Source organism: Pan paniscus, chromosome 22 (genome assembly GCF_029289425.2).
Source record: "Pan paniscus chromosome 22, NHGRI_mPanPan1-v2.0_pri, whole genome shotgun sequence".
NCBI classification, from domain to species: domain Eukaryota; kingdom Metazoa; phylum Chordata; class Mammalia; order Primates; family Hominidae; genus Pan; species Pan paniscus.
In genome coordinates this window covers 13,911,908-13,929,604 of record NC_073271.2, presented here as the reverse complement: position 1 = coordinate 13,929,604, position 17,697 = coordinate 13,911,908, and the positions used below count along the sequence as shown (strand labels likewise).

At 42.6% G+C, this 17,697-nt stretch overlaps 1 pseudogene; it reads right to left on the bottom strand.

The window, feature by feature from the left end:
- Positions 1-6,246: 6,246 nt before the first annotated feature.
- Positions 6,247-6,347, bottom strand: LOC112438113 (U6 spliceosomal RNA; annotated as a pseudogene).
- Positions 6,348-17,697: the final 11,350 nt, after the last annotated feature.

Here is a 17,697-nt window from a genome sequence, read left to right as displayed (position 1 = left end):
TATTCTCAACTCTGTTGTCAGCTCACTTTTCTCACCTTGATTTATTTCTTGAAATTTTAGTCAAATTCATTGATAATTTGCCTTATGATTCACAAAGTAGATGAGAGTGAATAGAGAAGCGACCTGACAGAGAAGAGAGCAGGACTATTTAAAAGATTCTGGCAAGAGGTGAGAACATTCCTCGATCCACTATAGAAAACCACCAGTGATCAAACAAACACACTGAATTCCATTTCTAGGTCTCAAGGAATTAAGCATAACATTCAAAGTTGACTAGATAAAGGAAAGATTTATTATTATTATTATTTTGAGATGGAGTTTCACCCTTGTCATCCAGGGTGGAGTGCAGTGGCCGGATCTCGGCTCACTGCAATCTTCGCCTCCCGGGTTCAAGCGATTCTTCTGCCTCAGCCTCCCGGGTAGCTGGGATTCCAGCCACCCGCCACCACGCCGGGCTAATTTTTATTTTTGTAGTTGAGAAGGGGTTTCGCCATGTTGGCCAGGCTGGTCTCAAACTCCTGACTGCAGGTGATCCACCCGTCTTGGCCTCCCAAAGTGCTGGGATTACAGTTGTGAGCCACTGCGCCTGGTCAAGGAAAGATTATTAATGACAGACTTCATTGCGTTCTGCAAAGCTGAAAGGCAAGGAAAGAATTGGGGGATGGAGGGGGGAATTCCCTAAAAGAAGTCCTAGTAAAGTTGTATATCAAGAAAAAGGCAGATATCTTCATATCCAGACACAAAAGAAAGTTCTTAAGGTTTTACAATGGTATGACCACTAACACAACCTTTCAAAGAAGAGCAAACGTCCTTATCGCCCCAAGAAATCAAAGTAAACCATGTGAAACCCAAGTGTAGGAAATCCCGCTGCTCAGATAAAGTATCCAGTGTAGCACTGAAACAGCACTATTGCTTTCAGGCAGCCTGGCTTAACCTTGAGTAAAGCCTTTCCTGGGAGTTCAGCTCAGTGAAACAGACATTCTGTCAACTGTATCAGAGACAAGGATTTTAGCTGTAATTATGGTCTGCTAATCTGGTGTAGCTTTAGTTAAACAAACAGAATCAGCACATTATCATTAGGGAGGCAACATAGTTTTCTCTCCCTTCCACAGAGCATTGCTCTAGGAGAGAGACGACTATTGAAAAGTTTGGCTGCTGTTACCAGTTTTACTTCTATCTAATCTTTTAGGAGCTCAGTTTCTCCAAATGAAGAAATGTGTGGCACCCTCCCATCTCAGGATTGTCGAAAAAACACAAAAAAGGCAGTGTTTAAACATGTCGTAACTGGGCACTGAATTGCTCCTGATGAGTCTGTACTGTTCTGTCCTTTCTCTCCCTCCATCTCTGGGAAACTGGCCTGAAATGGGTCTCACTGCCTACTTTTTTGTCTTTTCTTCCCAGGCCCTTCTCTCCTCTGGTTAACCCGGTCTGAAGACTTGGAGACATCTGTCATATTTTAGATACAGAGGAGTATTCCAGCTTAAATGGTTGCTTTCAGAGTACTAATTCTTGGCCTCCCTCCCCTGCCCCAGTAAAGAATATCTTATGGTGGGAAATTCAGTTTGCTGATAGCTGGATATTAAACATAATTTTGAGATATAGCTCAGCTAATATTTCCTTTGAATTATGCCATGACAGCAAAACTTGCCTCATTTACGAGCCCTTTAATATGAAATTGTCTTCCTCCTTCCCTCCCTTCCTTTCTCTTTTTCTCTTTCCTCTCCTCCCTCTTTCCCTCCCTCCCTCCCTCCCTTCCTCCCTTCCTCCCTTGCTCCCTTCCTTCCTTCCTTCCAATATTTCTGCATGTCCACCATGTGCTAGGCTATCTCTAGCACAATCTCTCCTCCAGACACTCACTTTAGTGGGAAATGTAAATATAAAAATTGAAAACATATGTTATTTTAAGTGTCAAAAGACAAAATTACAACAAATTTAGTTATAGATCAAAGATGGGCATTTATTTGGGATTTATAAATCAGGGCAGCCTTCATTCCATAAAATGTACTGAAAGCTCTCACGAGCAACTGCTGAACAGTGGGTTTTACAAGGTGGGAACAAGGAAACAGAACAATAGAAAAAAAAAAAGCTTGACTGGTAAACATTAGGTTACTTCAGGTTACTTTTTAATATGAGTTTAAGCAAACGGAAGTGTCCTTATTATAGCTGACTCAGACTGGAATCTCCAGTTTTCAGGAAAAACTGATCTGTTTTGAGATCTATCGACTTCCTTAAAGTTTCATTTTGATGAAGTGGCATTTAGCACAAGTGACTCCATTTTGGTCTGGTCTGGTCCCTTGGGGCCTAGTGCAGAAGCTCAGTCCAAAACAATAGTGTTCCATAATGCTGTTTAACGTAAGAGATGTTTGAAAGAGGTACTTCTGGCCAGGGCTTGGTGGGCCAGAAAATACTTTTTGGTGAGATCTGAATTGAATCTTCAAGGGTTTGTGGGCCTAAAGTGCAGGCGAAGGGATACTGTAGACAGAGGATGGCAGAAGGAGGAATGGAATGAGAAAAAAGATGATTTTCCAGAGACTATGTGTGATGTGACTGAGTAGCAAGGGATGGGCTGAAGAGGCAAGTAGAGTCATTCTATTGTCTTGTGATCTTGCTTTTTATTCTAGAGATAAATGACTTTTTGTCCACATAATTATAGCAGCAGACATTTTTCCCAAATTAAATTTTATATGGCATTCTGGCTGGGCCTGGTGGTTTATGCCTGTAATCCCAGCACTTTGGGAGGCCAAGGTGGGCAGATCACCTGAGGTCAGGAGTTCAAGACCAGCCTGGCCAACATGGTGAAACCCTGTCTCTACTAACAATACAAAAAATTTAGTAGGGTGTGGTGGCACGCACCTGTAATCCCAGCTACTTGGGAGGCTGAGGCACGACAATCACTTGAACCTGGGAGGTGGAGGTTGCAGTGAGTGGAGATTGTGCCATTGAACTCCAGCCTGGGCAACAAGAGTGAAACTCCATCTCAAAAAGAAAAAGAAAAAAAAAAAATTTACATGATTCCAACATTAAAAGATTTTCTTTTCTTTTCTTTTTTTTTTTTTTTGTGATGAAGTCTCTGTCTGTCGCCCAGGCTGGAAGGCAGTGGCGCGATCTCGGCTCACTGCAAGCTCCGCCTCCCGGGTTCACGCCATTCTCCTGCCTCAGCCTCCCCAGTAGCTGGGACTACAGGTGCCCGCCACCACGCCCAGCTAATTTTTTTTTTGTATTTTTAGTAGAGACAGGGTTTCACTGTGTTAGCCAGGATGGTCGCGATCTCCTGACCTCGTGATCCGCCTGCCTCAGCCTCCCAAAGTGCTGGGATTACAGGCGTGAGCCACTGCGCCTGGCCAAAAGATATTCTTTTTAATATAGAAATTAGGTTTAGATTAAAAGGAAATTTAATTAGGATAAATTTATTTTATAAATTAAAACAATGAACATTATGATGTTTGTTTGAATGCAAATTTGATACAGAGATTATGGATGGCAATTGTATCTTATACTAGCCTCAGCATTGCAATTCTTTTACATCTGAGTTTTTTTTTCTTGTATAGTGGCAAGATAATTTTTACACAGATACATAGTTGCAAATGGTAACAACTTTAACATGAATTACCTAGAAACTCAGGATACTGTTCCATGGAAAGAGATGGCAGAGAAAGTTTTGTCCTCAGTTCTATACAAAAACGAAATTCCAGTTTGGGTGACTAGGAGGATAATGGTATTGGCAACTAAAACGATTCCTCTCTAAAGAGAGAGAAAATTCCAAGAGAAAAAACATGAATTCGATTTTGGGCATTTTGTGTTTAAGGTGCTTTATTTAGAAATATAGGAAGCTTCCTATAACCATGGAAATAATTGGTTCATTAAAAACCAAAAATGAAATATTGTTCTTTTAGGATTGTATAACCTCATGTAACCTTTTCCTCTGACCTCCAGCTGTGGTCTACTTTTGATGAAATTTTAATGGTTCATTTCAGAACCTCATCACTCTTGGAGATTCATGCAGCCACTTAGCCTGAAATTCAGAATTCTGCTGTTTCGTCATTTCAGATTTCTTGACTCGGCTACAGAGGCATCCAGGACAATGTCATTTTGTGTTTAGCAAAACTGAAATAACTCACAGACTCTTGTGTTCTTTTTGATTACTACACATATCTAAGCTAGGTCATGTTAGCATTCTTCTCTCTCAGTCAAGCTGAATTAAAATGTATTTTAATGAATGGCATGTTATAGAGCAAAATGTTCGTGTTTTTTCCCTAGCAGTATAGCACCATGATCATTCATTTATTCATTTACTTAATTATTCATCCGGTAGAAACATGCTATATCCTTCCTTGATGAGGGTAAGTGACTGTTAGTTTGCTAGGGCTGCTGTAATAAAGTATCACAGACTGGGTGTCTTTTTTTTTTTTTTTTGAGACAGAGTTTTGCTCTTGCCCAGGCTGGAGTGCAATGGCGCAATCTTGGCTCACCGCAACCTCCACCTCCCAGGTTCAAGCGATTCTCCTGCCTCAGCCTTCCCAAGTAGCTGGGATTACAGGCATGCGCCACCAAGTCCGGCTAATTTTGTATTTTTAGTAGAGATGGGGTTTCTCCATGTGGGTCAGGCTGGTCTCAAACTCCCGACCTCAGGTGATCCGCCTACCTCGGCCTCCCAAAGTGCTGGGATTACAGGCGTGAGCCACCGCGCCCGGCAAGACTGGGTGTCTTAAATAACAGAAATGTATTCCTTGCAGTTCTGGAGGCTGAAGGTCCGAGATTGAAGTCCCGGCAGGTTGGTTTCTTCTGAGGCCTCTTTCCTTGGCTTGCTTGCTGCCTCTTCACATGGTCTTTTCTCTATGCAGGCATACTGGGGTCTCTCAGTGTGTGCAAATTTCCTTTTCTTATAAGGACACCAGTCGGACTGAATTAGGGCCCACCTTAATGGCCTCATTTTAACTTAATTACCTCTTTCATGACCTTACCTCCAATGACAGTCACATTTTAAGGTACTTGGAGTTAGGGCTTCAAAATATGAATTTGGGGCGGGGGATGGGGGAAAGGAGGCACAATTTAGCTCATAACAACGGTTAAATATTTTGCTTTGGTTCTTACAAAAAAGGCAATTCTAACCTCAGTAGATTTAAGCTTTCTTCATAGAATCATGACGTCTTCCATTTTCATTTGTATTTCCCTCCCTCCCTCCCTCCCTCCCTTCCTTCCTTCCTCCCTTCCTTCCTTCTTCTACGGGATCTCGCTCCGTAACCCAGGCTGGAGCGAGGTAGTACGATAGAAGCTCACTGCAGCCTCGAACTTCCGAGCTCAAGCAATCCTCTGCCTCAGCCTCCCGTGTAGCTGGGACTACAGGCCTGTGCCACCATGCCCAGCTAATATTCTTTCTTTCTCTTTCTTTCTCTTTCTTTCTTTCTTTCTTCTTTCTTTCTTTCTTTCTTTCTTTCTTTCTTTCTTTCTTTCTTTCTTTCTTTTTCTTTCTTTCCTTCCTTCCTTCCTTCCTTCTTTCTTTCTTTCTTTCTTTCTTTCTTTCTTTCTTTCTTTCTTTCTTTCTTTCTTTTCTTTCTTCTTCTTTCTTTTTTGTGGAGACGGGGGTCTTGCCATCTTGCCCAGGCTGGTCAAAAACTCCTGGGCTCAAGCGATACTCCTGCCTTGACCCCAAAGCACTGGGATTATCGGTGTAGGCCACCTGCAGCCAGCCTCATTTGCATGTTGATGGAACTCAGAATTAACCTTTCCCTCCCCTGTTGGATAAAGGAAGGTAAATCTTTTCAGTGAGGAGTCATCAATAATGCTATATTTTTCAGCCTTTTTACTACCCCAACACATAGGAGGCAAGTCAGGCACCCACAATAAATGAAGGGCTCACTTAAGAGCTTGAGCTGTGGATTCCCACAGATTTGAATGCAAACCTTCCCTTTACACCTTACTCCAAAGCTGTGTAACTTTGTCCAATATCTTATCCTCTGCAAAAATACAGTCCACGCTACTTTATTTTATTTTTAAATTTTTTTGAGTAAATATAAGTGTACATATTTATGGGGTTCATGAGATGTTTTGATATAGGCATGCAGTGTGTAATAATCACATCATGGAATATGGGGCCTCCATTCCCTCCAGCATTTATCCTTTGTGTTACAAACAGACTAATTATACTCTTTTAGTGATTTTTTAAATGTACAATTAAATTATTATTGACTATATTCACCCTGCTGTGCTGTCAAACACTGGATCTTATTCATTCTTTCCAACTATGTTAAAAGTATGGAACACAACACAAATTTGTGTGTCATCCTTGCACAGGAGCCACGCTAATCTCTGCACTGTTCCAATTTCCATATATGTGTGCCATGCTACATTAGTAGAGAGATCCCTACAATACTGTGGCTTAAGAAGAGAGATGTTAAAATTAGCTGGGCGTGGTGGCAGGCGCCTGTAATCCCAGCTGCTTAGGAGGCTGAGGGCAGAGAAATTGCTTGAACCGGGAGGCGGAGGTTGCAGTGAGTCAAGATCCTGCCACTGCACTCCAGCCTGGGTGACAGAACGAGACTCTGTCTCAAAAAAAAAAAAAAAAAAAAGGAAGAGAGACATTTGTTTTTCTCTCCTGAAACAGTCCTCAGTGAAGCAGAACAGGGTAGGGTAGGATGGACAGCTCAGCCCATCCTCAAAATATGGCTTCTATCTCTGGATCTGTGAGGGCTGTTCTAGCTCCTGCCATTACATCTGCATCCCAGACAGCAGGAATGGTCAAAGGAACAAGAAAATACACCCTTATTTCTTTTAAAGGCAAGGCTTGTTAAATAAAAGCACTTAATATCCCATTGGCAAAAAGTTACATGGTCTTATCTGGTTGCAAAGATGCTGGGATAATATAATCTATAACTCAACGGTCCTGGGCACAGCTAAAACCGGGGGGTTTCAATATTTTTAAATTTTATTTTATTTTATTTTGAGATGGAGTTTCACTCTGTTGCCCAGCCTGGAGTGCAGTGGCGCAATCTCCGCTCACTGCAACCTCCACCTCCTGGGTTAAAGCGATTCTCCTGCCTCGGCCTCCTGAGTAGCTGGGATTACAGGAGCCCACCACCACACCCAGCTAATTTTTGTATTTTTAGTAGAGATGGGGTTTCACCATGTTGGCCAGACTGGTCTCGAACTCCTGACCTCAGGTGATCTGCCTGCCTTGGCCTCCCAAAGTGCTAGGATTACAAGAGCGAGCCACCACGCCTGGCTGGGGGTTTCATTATTAAAGAAGGAGGAGACTGACTAATATTGTTGTATGTCTTACCTTGGGTTCTTGCAAAGTAGAGTCTAAGGCAAGGGACTTGGATGCAGGTAGTCTATCTGCATTTACCTATTGACTGATGATATTGATCCCAGGAAGCAGAAGTGAGGTGTGAGAAGAGAGAGACAAGGAAGTGAGAAAGCCTATAAAGTGTGTGCTACTCAGTTGGAAACCATTATGGAAAAATAAGGCCTACTTACACCCGGGATCAGCTGTGGAACTTCATAGACTGTGCTTCAGCATTGTTCCACTGAAGGACAAGGAGGCTGGGGCATTAATCTGCTGACTTCCATCCACTGTTACTTACTAACTCTCCTGCACTTCCAGGCTGTGGCCTGCTTGGGTGTCCCCAAGGGACCCCACAGCACCCACTGAAGGTGGGGCACTTGCAGCATGCATGCCGCTGTTCACATTAGTGCCACTAATGTCAGGCGGGCCCAAGGGATGGGGCACAGGGCATCTTAGGCAGGTGCTTCTGGGTAGAACTAACCCTCTCATTTTCCATCCACACCCTGCAGTGAGCATAATGGAGCGTGTGTCCCAGAGTTGGGTGGGGACTGGGAGAATGTTTTTAAAGCACCTGAAGCAGATACTGGCATGTAGTACGTGCCCAGTAATGTTAGTTCTCTTTCCTCCCACTTCCCCTTTGTCACCTTAACACACCACCTTAACATCTTAACCATTAAATTTATCCTATTAGCATAAAACATCCTCATTAAGTTCTTCAGCCTTTCTACAGATTTAATAACTTAAGCTTTCATACTAGGGGAAAATATCTGCACATCATAGTTTTTAATTTTTTTTTTTTTTTTTTTGAGACGGAGTCTCCCTCTGTCGCCCAGGCTGGAGTGCAGCGGCGTGATCTCTGCTCACTGCAACCACCACCTCTCAGATTCAAGTGATTCTCCTGCCTCAGCCTCCCGAGTGGCTGGGACTACAGGCATGTGCCACCACGCCCAGCTAATTTTTTATATTTTTATTAGAGACAGGGTATTCACCATGTTAGCCAGGATGGTCTTGATTTCTTGATCTCGTGATCTGCCCACCTCGGCCTCCCAAAGTGCTGGGATTACAGGCGTGAGCCACCACGCCCAGCCAATTTTTAAATTTAATATGAAATATTTATTTCAGATTTTGTGGCCAACTAATGGCTGCACTAGACAGATGCAAAGGTAAAGTGTGTAATAGGATTACCAGAATGAAAGTCTGTATCCATAATGAGAAGACAATCTTATATGCTCTTTAATGCCTCTATTATACCCATAACTGAGAAATTTAACAATTAAAAACAATGTGCCAGGGCTTCACGAAGTCTCTGTAGGTGCATAGGCGCCGGCATAAGAGGTGGCCGCCAAGTCACATTCATTCATAAATTCTCCAAGCGTGCCTATATGAGAACGACACTGTTCTAGAGGTTGTGATTAAGATACGGTGCCTGCAAATGTCAATTTGATAGTCTGTAGGAATGCGGGAATGATTAACCACAGGAGGATAACTACAGGTGCTATAAGTCCTTATGTCACTGAAAGGTTTGGATAGAAGTGGACAGTTGGGCTCAGGTGGAGAATGAAAGAAAGAATTGAGTGATATGTAATGATTGTGTTTATCAGCTAAACAAAATGTTCACAGAGTCTTCAAGTATCTTCTTACAGGTGAATTATTTTAAATTTTATTTTAAAGCGTCATCATACATACAGCCAAGCATGGTGGCTCACACCTGTAATCCCAGCACTTTGGGAGGTTGAGGTGGGCAGATTACTTGAGTCCAGGAGTTCAAGACCAGCTTGGGCAATATGGTGAAACTATGTCTCTACAAAAAAATACAAAAATTATCCAGGCATGGTGGTACGGGCCCGTGATCTCAGCTACTCAGGAGGCTGAGGTCGGGGGTATTGCTTGAGCCAGGGAGGCAGAGGTTGCAACGAACTATGATCATGCCACCACACTTCACTGCACTCCACTGCACTCCAGCTGGGGCAACAGAGTGATATTCCGTCTTAAAAAAAAAAAAGAAAAAGAAAAAGGAAAAGAAAAATCATCAAACTGTAAAATTAACTTATCAGCCAGGTGCGGTGGTTTACACCTGTAATCCCAGCACTTTGGGAGGCTGAGGCAGGCAGATCGCCTGAGGTCAGGAGTTCAGAACAGCCTGGCCAACATGGCGAAACCCTGTCTGTACTAGAAATACAAAAATTAGCCAGGTGTCATGGGCCTGTGGTCCCAGCTACTCAGGAGGCTTAGGTTGGGGGTGGATTGCTTGAGCCAGGGAGGCAGAGGTTGCAGTAAACTGTGATCGCACCAATACGCTTCGTTGCGCTCCACTGCACTCCACTGCACTCCACTGCACTCCGGCCTGGGCAACAGAGTGAGAATCTGTCTCAGGAAAAAAAAAAAAAAAAAAGAAAAATCACTGAACTATAAAATTGACTTATTTTTTGGTGTATCATTTTATGAATTTTTTTTCCACACCTGGGATTACAGGCATGAGTCACTACACCTGGCCTTGTTTTATGAATTTTAACACAAGTATAGATTTATGTAACCACCACCACATTCAGCGTACAGGACAGTTATATTACCTTACGACTCTTTCATGCTATGTCTTTACAGTCATCCCTCCTCTAACTCCTGGCAACCACTGATCTCTTCTCTGTCACTATAGTTTTGTCTCTACAAGAAGAATGTCACATAAATGGAATCATACAGTATATCTTTTGAGGCTGGCTTAATTTTTTTGAGATGGAGTCTTGCTCTGTCTCCGGGCTGGAGGCTGGAGTGCAGTGGCTTGATCTCGGCTCACAGCAACGTCCGTCTCCCGAGTTCAAGCGATTCTCCTGCCTCAGCCTCCCGTGTGTCTGAGATTATAGGCGCCCGCCACCACACCCAGCTAATTTTTTAATTCTAGTAGACAACAGGTTTCACCATGTTAACCAGGCTGATCTTGAACTCCTGACCTCAGGTGATCCACCTGCCTCAGCCTCCCAAAGTGCTGGGATTACAGGCATGAGCCACTATGCCTGGCCAGTTTGTTCTTTTTTATTGTTCAGTGTATTTCAGTGTATGAAGGCATTGCTTTGTTTATTCATTCATCCACTGAAAGACGTTTCAATTTATTTCAGTTTCTGGCAATTATGAACAGAGCTGCTATAAAAGCAGACTACTAATTAGTCACAAAGGAAGAAAGAGATACTTTCACTGTGAAGAAGTGATTAAGCTTAACATCAGTAATAATGGGACAAACGGACGTCAGGAGCCTCCAGATGCGATGCACTGAGAAGGGCACATTATTCCTGTACTCTTCCTTCCAAAATGCATGGTCTGTATTTCAGCATAAGGAAATAATCAGACAAACCCAAGGCGAGAGCTGTTCTACAAAACTACTGACCACTACCCTCCAAATATGACAATGCCACGAAAGACAGAAAGAGCAGTGAAGTGTTTCAGAGTGAAAAAGGCTAAAGACATGGCAACCGAATGCAATGTGTGACTCTAGATGGCAAAAACTTGGCTAGAAAGAATATTATCGAGAAAATAATATCAGAAAAGTAGTGTTGTAACAATGTTAAAACTTCCTGATTTTGATCACTGTATTGTGGTTATGTAAGAATATTCAAGAGAATGTCTTTGTTATTAGATTCTTGCTGGGGTAAACAAGGATATCTGTTATTTATTTATTTATTTATTTATTTATTGAGATGGAGTCTCACTCTGTCACCCAGGCTGAAGTGTAATAGTGTGATCTTGGCTCGCTGCAACCTCCGCCTCCTGGGTTCAAGCGATTCTCTCCCGCCTCAGCCTCCCAAGGAGCTGGGATTACAGGTACCCACCACCATGCCTGGCTAATTTTTGTATTTTTAGTGGAGATGAGATTTCACCAGGTTGGCCAGGCTGGTCTCGAACTCTTGACCTCAAGTAATCCACCCGCCTCAGCCTCCCAAAGTGCTGGGTTTACAGGCTTGAGCCACCACGCCTGACTAGATACCTGTAATTTATTTTCAAATGATTCAGAAAGAGAGAGAGAGGGGAAGAGAGATTGAGAACTTTGAAAAAATTAACAACTAGGAAATTTCATGTTGGTGTATAAATTAATTCTTGTAACTTTCTGTAGGCTTATGACTTTTCAAAACAAAAAGTTGAGGAAAAAGCAATTTTATAAAAAGAAGAGTCAGCCAGGCATGGTGGCTCACATCTGTAATCCTAACACTTTGAGAGGCTGAGGTGGGAGGATCACCTGAGCCCAGGAGTTCGAGATCAGCTGTTCCACAGTATGCTCACAAGGAAACCGCTACAAAACCTTTAACTCCTTAGATGATGTTTGGTTGGACTTTGTTGGGAAAAAAGTCATATACAGAGGCTAGTTTCAAATTTATCTTTTCATATTTTATGCTTCCTCTTATTATTTCTCCCAGCATCTATGTGTGATTATGTGTGGAAGAGGAGATGGACAAGACTAAAGGAAATTATCCAGGTCCCCACTGACAGTGCTAAGTGACACGTGGGCCATGGCAGAATGTGGAGAAACAGCTGGGAACAGAGAACTCCACAACAAACCTGCAATGGGTCTTTTCCTAAATATATTAGTGATAGGTGGCCCTAAAAGGGGAGAGAAACACTGGCTCAGGTAAGTCAAAGAAAAAAAAAACTGGTTTGGTGGTTTGGTACCTCTCAGAGGTAAGGAAATGATAGTATAGAAACTTGATAAGTTTAAACCAGATATAATGGGCAGGTGTATAGGTTCTGAACTTCTAAAATTGAATGCCTCTGTAATGTTTGGGGAAGCTTGGAGAGCCTATAGGCAGAGGATCAGTTTTGAGGTGATTGCTGTGATCTAGGTATGAAATGGTGAAAGCTGGCCTTGGGTGATGTATCAGTCTGTTCTTGCATTGGTATAAAGGAATATCTGATGGCCGGGTGTGGTGGCTCACACCTGTAATCCCAGCACTTTGGGAGGCTGAGGTGGGCGGATCACCCGAAGTCAGAAGTTCGAGACCAGCCTGGCCAAAAACGTGAAACCACGTCTCTATTAAAAATACAAAAATTAGCTGGGTGTGGTGGCGCATGCCTGTAATCCCAGCTACACGGGAGACTGAAGCAGGAGAATTGCTTGAACCCGGGAGACAGAGGTTGCAGTGAGCCGAGAGCGCACCACTGCACTCCAGCCTGGGTGACAGAGCAAGATCTGTCTCAAAAAACAAAAACAAAAACAAAAACAAACAAACAACAAAAAAATATCTGAGACTGGGAAATTTGTAAAGAAAAGAGGTTTAATTGGTTCACGGTTCTGCAGGCTGTACAGGAAACATGATGGGGGCATCTGCTCAGCTTCTGGGGAGGCCTCAGGAAGCTTACAATCATGGCAGAAGGTGAAAGGGAAGCAGGCACATCACATGGCCAGAGCAGGAGCAAGAAAGTGAGTGGGGGTGCGGGGAGGGGAGCGGCGCTACACACTTTTAAACAACCAGATCGCAGGAGAAGTCTCTCATGATCACGAGAACAGCGCCAAGGGGATGGTGCGACACCATTTATGAGAAATCCACCCCCGTAATCTAATCGCCTCTCACCAGGCTCCACCTCCAACATCAGAGATTAAAATTTGACATGAGATTTGGGCAAAGACTCAGATCCAAACCATATCAAGTGGGGTTAGTATGGAGGAAGCAAGAGGGAAGGCGTCAAAGAGATAAAGCCATGGGAGAGAAAGGAAAGCAAGGCGCCCAAGAAGGTAAAAGAAGAAAGGAGAATGAGTAGGGGGTAGAAAAGAAATGAAGATGGGTGTGAAGGATAGTGGACAACATTTGTCTCCACAACACTCACTTGAAAATGTGAAAAATTAAAAGGTAAAATACTCAAGTGATGGGATAAAAGTGTTAAGGGGAGGAAAATAACATAAAATTCTTGTGATATAAAATGTTAATCAGAAAATATCCTTGGATTAGCACAGGAAATAAGGTGAATACGGTGACAAGTCAGGTTGTCACAAAGTGTTGTCAAGATAGAATGTCAGGAAGGTACCGAAGTCAAATTTTGACTTTTTGCACAAGGTAGGCCTTAGAATTGGATTGTTATCCTTTCAACTTCTTCTTTTGAGTCTCCTTACTTGAACAACAGTCTTTACTTCGGAGTAAGTGTAGGATTTAAATACAGAAATTTATACATAGCGTTTTAATCTAACTTAGCCAAATCTAATTTTTTCCTGAAAATACAATGGGCAGAATATATTTATGCTTGTATTTGGTTTTAAAAGCGCCAAAAGAGAAAGACTATCATTATTAAAAGAAAAAAATAAGTCTCTTTTTTCTTACTAAAGAAATGAACGTCTTAATTAATTTTAAAATTCTGTAACATTTTAGGTTTAAGCCACAAATGACAAATTGCTTCTCTATACTACTTAAAAAAAACCTTAAAAAATACTTTCAAAGTTACAGATGAGCTGCAAGAAATGTACACATATCTTTTAAATATGTATCCTTTATCCAGATTCATAAATTAACAATTTGACACATTTGCCTTACTACTCTTTCTACTTATAATGCATATTATTGTTAATTTTTCCCTGAACCATGTAAGAGTTAATTGCAGATATCATTTTCCTTTATTTCTAAATACTTCAATGTGAATTTCGTAATAAAAGGGACACTTCCTTACATAACCACAGTCCAATAATCCTATTAAGAAGTTTAATATTATTACCTAATATACTGTCAATATTCAAATTTGGCAATTGTCCAATATGTCCTTTTAGTATCTCTTCCTCCCCATGATATCCAGTCCAGGGTCACACATTGCATTTACCTGTCATGTCTTTTTTAGTTTCTGTATTAGTTATCTGTTACTGCATAAAAATTACTCAAGTCTGGGCATGGTGGCTCACGCCTGTAATCCTAGCAATTTGGGAGGCTGAGGCGGGCAGATCACTTGAGGTGTGGAGTTCAAGACCAGCCTGGCCAACATGATGAAACCCTGTCTCTAGTAAAAAAAAAAAAAAAAAAGAAAGAAAGAAAGAAATACAAAAATTAGCTGGGCATGGTAGTGCATGCCTATAAGCCCAGCTACTCAGGAGGCTGAGGCAGGAGAATCACTTGAACCCAGGAGATGGAGGTTGCAGTGAGCTGAGATCGTGCCACTGCACTCCAGCCTGGGCAATAGAGCAAGACTCCATCTCAAAAAAAAAAAAAAAAAAAGACTCCAAAACTCAGGTTTAAAATAACTCACAGTTTCCCCTGGACAGAAATCCAGCTGCAGCTTACCTGGATGCCTCTGCCTAAGGATCTTGCAGTCAAGGAGATCCAGCAGGAGTCACTATGATCCAAGAGCCTGACTGAGGAAGGATCCACTTCCCAGATCGTTCATGTGATTTTGGGCAGCATTCACTTGCTCATGGGTTGTTGGACTGAGGGCCTCAGTTTTTTACTGGCTGTTGGCTGGAGGCCTCCCTCACTTCCTTACCATATGGACCTCTCCATATGGACCAACTCTTGTTGTGAGCTGCAGGCTCATGGCAGCTGGGTTTCATCAAAGCAAGTGAGAGTAAGAGACTCAGCAAGACAGAATTTAAAAGCCAAATAAAGAAGTAGGTTTTTAAAATTTATAGCTTTAATAGATTGAATTAATTTTAGTAAGTAACCATTGAAATCATTTTTCTATGTACAAAATTCACTGTTAGGCTCAGCATGGTGGCTCATGCCTATAATCCCAGCACTTTGGGAGGGCAAGGCAGGAGGATCACTTGAGCCCAGGAGTTCAAAACCACCCTGGGCAACATAGTGAGACCTCACCTCTACCAAAAAAAAAAAAAAAATCTGTTGAGCATGGTGGTGCTTGCCTGTGGTCCCAGCTACTCAAGAGGCTGAGGTAGGAGTATCATCTGAGCCTGGAAGGTCAAGGCTGCAGTGAGATGTGATCATACCACTGCACTCCAGCCTGGGTAACAGAGTGAGACCCTGTCACACACACACACAAAAAACAACAAACAACAAACAAACAAATAAAATTCACTTTTGAGGACACCAAAAATCTCAGACCAACACAGACTAAGAGTTTTAGCAGGCTAGATGCCAAGTACATACACTCTTTCTATGGAAGAGAAAACTGGGTTTAATGACTCGTGTAAGATTTTAGAGCTCTTCTGTCATTATCTGCATTCTCCTTCGAAACTCATCCTTAAACATGACACTGTTTTTAGAAATATCAATAAGCAAATTTCTTGTCTCCAAAGTTGGACATTTTCTGCCGCATGCTTATATTTTCTCCACAGAAGAATTATTCAAACTCTCCCTACTGGATATATAGACATCCTTGTGCTTGCCAGCAGTGATACCATGCACTTCTGCTAGGTAATGGGTGCATGAGTCCCTTTACATTTTTCTTTTTTTTTTGAAACAGAGTCTCACTCTGTTTCCCAGGTTGGAGTGCAGTGGCATGATCTCAGCTCACTGCAAACTCTGCCTTCCAGGTTCTAGCGATTCTCCTGCCTGGCATGTGCCACCATGCCCAGCTAATTTTTGTATTTTTAGTAGAGATGGGATTTCGTCATGTTGGCCAGACTGGTCTGGAACTCCTGACCTCAGGTGATCCGCCCACCTCAGCCTCCCAAAGTGTTGGGATTACAGGTGTGAGCCACCACGCCCGGCCCATGAGTCCCTTTTCTAGAAGGCTGGGAGGTTCCCTGACTCTGTCTTTGTTCTTTGGGGACTTTCTGCATTTGCCTGTATTCTCCTCTATATTTTCGTCTCTTGGTCTCTCCCAGCTGTGTTGTTTGCTTTTGGAAATTCTAGTCATCCACTTGCCACCTATCATATGAGTGGGAAGCTATAATAATAATATAATAATAGCTTTCTATTATTCCTTGTCTTTACTCAGAAGTTATTCTTTGAGAGAGGACAGTGGAGGCTTCTCTTGAACAATGCAGGACTGTGAAGAATAAAACATTAATTTAAAAAATCAATAGACATTGTGCTGGTTCAGAGTTTCCCAAACTCTTTTGGTTTATGGTGCCATTTGTGTTTTAATTTTTTTCACAACATTCCTGGGCCAAAAAACAAAAACAAAAACACTCCCCCTTCACTCCTTGCCAAAACAACCCTAGCAGTTACGTGTATTAAGTTAGTAGGTTCAAACACCTTTAAATATTTATGTTTTAACAACCAAGTAGCTATTTGGAAAGCAAACATATAAATATAAAGAACAAGTAATACTTAGTTTCATTCTTGAATGAACACAGTTACTAATGGGACGTGTGTGCCTGTGGGGCACTGCCCACCGGACAAGTTTGGAATCAGAATGAACATGTCACTCTCATTTCCTATTCCACGTTGCTTTTTCATATGGTACTTTCTAAAAACTTGTAGTGACTGCTGAACACCCAGCCTTGCAAAGAAAGGGCTGGCTTGGAAGGGAATGTAGCCTGATCTAATGAAACTGTGAACCACCTCGAGATAGAGACTGAGTGGTGTCTGATAGATGTCACTGTGCTGTCCTCAAAAATTTATTTTTTTAAATTTTATTTTATTATTACTTTTTTGAGATAGGGTCTCACTCTGTTGCCCAGGCTGGAATGCAGTGGTGCAATTTCAGCTCACTGCAACCTCCACCTACCCAGGTTCAAGCGATTCTTCTGCCTCAGGCTCCTGAGCAGCTGGGATTACAGGCCTTGCCACCACACCCAGCTAATTTTTGTATTTTTAGTAGCGATGGGGTTTCACCGTGTTGGCCAAGCTGGTCTCGATCTCTTGACCTCAAGTGATGTGCCTGCTTCGACCTCCCAAAGTGCTGGGATTACAGGCTTGAGCCACCACACCCAGCCTGTCCTTGAAAATTTAAAATATGCTGCTGGGTCTTCTGAGTTCTCTGTGGCACCTGGTGGGGGTCGGGGTACCTCAGAGCACGGCTTGGAAACTGCCGTGCTAGATGAAGGAAAATGAAAAGACATATTTCCTGTAAGGGCCCTAGCTATAGTGCAACACACAGATGAGTTGTCTACTGGCTATGCCATAAGGCAGATGACAGCAGTCAAAACATAGTAGACTTCCCCTACCATTTGTCTGTTATCTGAATTCCTTTCTTACATTTGGAATATCTATACTATTGGTCTTGCTGGGAGGCAGAGTTCATCTTCCACTGTAAAATCTGAATAGACTTGAAACTTACCTCTCAACCTCCCCTGAAGCTGGGGCCTGAACCCATGACTTAGGTGTGACAATCAGACCCATGAGTCTCAGACCTGGAGACAGAAACCAAGGGTCAAAAGCAGTGGGGACATCTCTCTGGCTGTGGGGTGTTGGGCTGCATGCTGGCAACCAAGACAGTGGTAGGGCCAAGGTCAATGCTGGCAGTATGGATGGTCTCTGCAGTGGCTCTGTGACGCAGTGGTATCCTCACTGGATTTGTTCTGTGGCTTGGTTTTGGCTGGGTTTTGGTGGCATAGC